Source organism: Schistocerca americana, unplaced genomic scaffold (assembly GCF_021461395.2).
Source record: "Schistocerca americana isolate TAMUIC-IGC-003095 unplaced genomic scaffold, iqSchAmer2.1 HiC_scaffold_215, whole genome shotgun sequence".
NCBI classification, from domain to species: domain Eukaryota; kingdom Metazoa; phylum Arthropoda; class Insecta; order Orthoptera; family Acrididae; genus Schistocerca; species Schistocerca americana.
In genome coordinates, this window is record NW_025725923.1 from 120,001 (window position 1) to 125,000 (window position 5,000).

Consider the following 5,000-nt stretch of genomic DNA (forward strand, 5'->3'; position numbering starts at 1 on the left):
ATGTCGTACCGTAACCTAACCTATGTCGTACCGTAACCTAACCTATGTCGTACCGTAACCTAACCTATGTCGTACCGTAACCTAACCTATGTCGTACCTTAACCTAACCTATGTCGTACCTTAACCTAACCTATGTCGTACCTTAACCTAACCTATGTCGTACCTTAACCTAACCTATGTCGTACCTTAACCTAACCTATGTCGTACCTTAACCTAACCTATGTCGTACCTTAACCTAACCTATGTCGTACCTTAACCTAACCTATGTCGTACCTTAACCTAACCTATGTCGTACCTTAACCTAACCTATGTCGTACCTTAACCTAACCTATGTCGTACCTTAACCTAACCTATGTCGTACCTTAACCTAACCTATGTCGTACCTTAACCTAACCTATGTCGTACCTTAACCTAACCTATGTCGTACCTTAACCTAACCTATGTCGTACCTTAACCTAACCTATGTCGTACCTTAACCTAACCTATGTCGTACCTTAACCTAACCTATGTCGTACCTTAACCTAACCTATGTCGTACCTTAACCTAACCTATGTCGTACCTTAACCTAACCTATGTCGTACCTTAACCTAACCTATGTCGTACCTTAACCTAACCTATGTCGTACCTTAACCTAACCTATGTCGTACCTTAACCTAACCTATGTCGTACCTTAACCTAACCTATGTCGTACCTTAACCTAACCTATGTCGTACCTTAACCTAACCTATGTCGTACCTTAACCTAACCTATGTCGTACCTTAACCTAACCTGTATTGCGCCTTAACCTAACCTGTATTGCGCCTTAACCTAACCTGTATTGCGCCTTAACGTAACCTGTATTGCGCCTTAACGTAACCTGTATTGCGCCTTAACGTAACCTGTATTGCGCCTTAACGTAACCTGTATTGCGCCTTAACGTAACCTGTATTGCGCCTTAACGTAACCTGTATTGCGCCTTAACGTAACCTGTATTGCGCCTTAACGTAACCTGTATTGCGCCTTAACGTAACCTGTATTGCGCCTTAACGTAACCTGTATTGCGCCTTAACGTAACCTGTATTGCGCCTTAACGTAACCTGTATTGCGCCTTAACGTAACCTGTATTGCGCCTTAACGTAACCTGTATTGCGCCTTAACGTAACCTGTATTGCGCCTTAACGTAACCTGTATTGCGCCTTAACGTAACCTGTATTGCGCCTTAACGTAACCTGTATTGCGCCTTAACGTAACCTGTATTGCGCCTTAACGTAACCTGCATTGCGCCTTAACGTAACCTGCATTGCGCCTTAACGTAACCTGTATTGCGCCTTAACGTAACCTGTATTGCGCCTTAACGTAACCTGTATTGCGCCTTAACGTAACCTGTATTGCGCCTTAACGTAACCTGTATTGCGCCTTAACGTAACCTGTATTGCGCCTTAACGTAACCGATATTGCGCCTTAACGTAACCTATATTGCGCCGTAACGTAACCTATATTGCGCCGTAACGTAACCCACATTGCCCCTTAACGTAACCCACATTGCCCCTTAACGTAACCCACATTGCCCCTTAACGTAACCCAACACACGTTGGGCCTTAACCCAACACACGTTGGGCCTTAACCCAACACACGTTGGGCCTTAACCCAACACACGTTGGGCCTTAACCCAACACACGTTGGGCCTTAACCCAACACACGTTGGGCCTTAACCCAACACACGTTGGGCCTTAACCCAACACACGTTGGGCCTTAACCCAACACACGTTGGGCCTTAACCCAACACACGTTGGGCCTTAACCCAACACACGTTGGGCCTTAACCCAACACACGTTGGGCCTTAACCTGCTCTGTAATTGTCATACGACGCGTTAAATTAGTGTAGTGTTGCCTAACTGCAACCCCCGCAATATAGTTTGCTACTCGCACTGCCCGGTCCCCAGTGTATCGCTTCATGTTAAACACCTTGCAGCTATACACTGTAATGTGGATGGCAGCAGGACGTACATGCTCAATGCCCTTTGCAGTTGTTCATTGGCATTTGCAGTTGTTCATTGGCATTCGCATGTGCGAAGCACTTAGCCTACGCTGTGGTACGGCCTGTGTCAACTGTCCGCTGATGTTGTACGTCCAAATCACACACTGTACTGCACATTGGTCCTCATGTACTGAATGATACATCGTGGTACATGTGACCGTACAACGACTGCGCCAACAACGGCGAACCATGCGGTCCAAATGTTGTGCACTCAGCTACGTGTCGTCTCCCTATAAGAGCTGGATTGCAGTGTGGTATGCCCTGGATGGCGATCAGCATGAGCCGTCTGTTGATGTAGTGGCGCGTGTTGTCAGACGTAGTCGTCTCTTCTCACACACCGTGATAGCATGGTGCACTGCGTTCCACATCTGCGACATGCGACAGAGGCCGGTTGACAGTCGTTCGCGCAATGGACATCGCATACGTACGGGGGCCACCTTCCACGTGTTCGCGAAGCGTGCACATGTTGTTGCGTGTATGTGGGCAGACATAGTGTGTCGTGACACCTGACACAGGCATGCAACAATCGTTGAATTTGCAAATGGCGATGGACGCCTACGTTTGCTGGTGACGTTATGCAAATGAACAACTGGTAAACCGTTGTGGTGCGGTTGTTCTCGCTAGAGGTGAATCAGTGATGGCGACGATCGGTTGAGCTACCAACCGGTTGTTCCAGCGATACCCACCATGCCCACGAACGTGAATGGCATCTGGGTGTGAAGCGATACGCGGCGGTGGCTGGGTGGGACCGTCCCCGGCCGGTGAGGGGGGGCCTCCCGGCGTGCTGGCCGCGCGGTGCGTGGGCGCACGCGCTACAGCCGGCTGGTGGGGGCGGCCAGTGGCAGGCGCGCCGGCCGACGGAGGCGGCAGGCGGCGCAGCTGCGCGCCGGCGCACCCTGCACGCGGCGCCGTGCGGCCAAAGTAGGTCCTCGCGGGCCCGGTGCGAAGCGCGGTGGACATCTGCAGTGTGCTGGTCCGATTGAGGACTGTGTGCGCTGAGGATGCGCCGCCGCCCGGCGCTCGGCGCCGCGACGCCGTCTGCTGCTCGGTCGCCTCTGCGGTTCTCGCAGGTGGTTTGTATCGCAGCTGTGCGGACGTGTTGGCGCGTGCGCTGTGCTGGGAGAGTTCGCTTCGGCACCCAAGTGGGGCTTTTGTCCTTCTGTGGCGCTGGCGTTGGAGCTGCCGGTCACCGTAGGTGGCGCGTGTTGTCTCCCGCCGGCAATGCCACGACAGCACGCTCCCGGGCCTCTGTCGGCAGCGGCAAGCTCAGTTGGGAGCACGGGTGGTCGCACCTAAAGCGTCTACTCGCCAAACTCCGGGCGATTGCGCCTCTCTCGAACCCGACCAAGTACTTAGGACGGCGCTGCGCGCCGCCGGGACCTGAGAGGGTTTCGAGGTGTATTGTGCAGGGGAGCTCAGCCTCCTCCTGTTTGCAGAATAATTGAGCGGACGCTTGCGTGTTCGCGCGGGCCCCCGGGACACACTCCCGGGCGGCCGGCTGCTCAGCTCTAGTTGACGCAGCTCCCTGGTTGATCCTGCCAGTAGTCATATGCTTGTCTCAAAGATTAAGCCATGCATGTCTCAGTACAAGCCGCATTAAGGTGAAACCGCGAATGGCTCATTAAATCAGTTATGGTTCCTTAGATCGTACCCACGTTACTTGGATAACTGTGGTAATTCTAGAGCTAATACATGCAAACAGAGTCCCGACCAGAGATGGAAGGGACGCTTTTATTAGATCAAAACCAATCGGTCGGCTCGTCCGGTCCGTTTGCCTTGGTGACTCTGAATAACTTTGGGCTGATCGCACGGTCCTCGTACCGGCGACGCATCTTTCAAATGTCTGCCTTATCAACTGTCGATGGTAGGTTCTGCGCCTACCATGGTTGTAACGGGTAACGGGGAATCAGGGTTCGATTCCGGAGAGGGAGCCTGAGAAACGGCTACCACATCCAAGGAAGGCAGCAGGCGCGCAAATTACCCACTCCCGGCACGGGGAGGTAGTGACGAAAAATAACGATACGGGACTCATCCGAGGCCCCGTAATCGGAATGAGTACACTTTAAATCCTTTAACGAGTATCTATTGGAGGGCAAGTCTGGTGCCAGCAGCCGCGGTAATTCCAGCTCCAATAGCGTATATTAAAGTTGTTGCGGTTAAAAAGCTCGTAGTTGGATTTGTGTCCCACGCTGTTGGTTCACCGCCCGTCGGTGTTTAACTGGCATGTATCGTGGGACGTCCTGCCGGTGGGGCGAGCCGAAGGCGTGCGACGCGCCTCGTGCGTGCTCGTGCGTCCCGAGGCGGACCCCGTTGCAATCCTACCAGGGTGCTCTTGAGTGAGTGTCTCGGTGGGCCGGCACGTTTACTTTGAACAAATTAGAGTGCTTAAAGCAGGCAAGCCCGCCTGAATACTGTGTGCATGGAATAATGGAATAGGACCTCGGTTCTATTTTGTTGGTTTTCGGAACCCGAGGTAATGATTAATAGGGACAGGCGGGGGCATTCGTATTGCGACGTTAGAGGTGAAATTCTTGGATCGTCGCAAGACGAACAGAAGCGAAAGCATTTGCCAAGTATGTTTTCATTAATCAAGAACGAAAGTTAGAGGTTCGAAGGCGATCAGATACCGCCCTAGTTCTAACCATAAACGATGCCAGCCAGCGATCCGCCGCAGTTCCTCCGATGACTCGGCGGGCAGCCTCCGGGAAACCAAAGCTTTTGGGTTCCGGGGGAAGTATGGTTGCAAAGCTGAAACTTAAAGGAATTGACGGAAGGGCACCACCAGGAGTGGAGCCTGCGGCTTAATTTGACTCAACACGGGAAACCTCACCAGGCCCGGACACCGGAAGGATTGACAGATTGATAGCTCTTTCTTGATTCGGTGGGTGGTGGTGCATGGCCGTTCTTAGTTGGTGGAGCGATTTGTCTGGTTAATTCCGATAACGAACGAGACTCTAGCCTGCTAACTAGTCGCGTGACATCC

At 52.3% G+C, this 5,000-nt stretch overlaps 1 non-coding gene across 1 annotated transcript in view; it reads left to right on the forward strand.

Moving 5' to 3' along the window:
- The first annotated feature begins 3,539 nt into the window (after positions 1 to 3,539).
- The window catches only part of LOC124574461, a 1,910-nt gene continuing 449 nt past the window's right edge, over positions 3,540 to 5,000 (forward strand). The window contains exon 1 of the ribosomal RNA XR_006972284.1: positions 3,540 to 5,000. This exon is cut by the window's right edge and continues 449 nt beyond it. This is a non-coding gene — a ribosomal RNA (small subunit ribosomal RNA).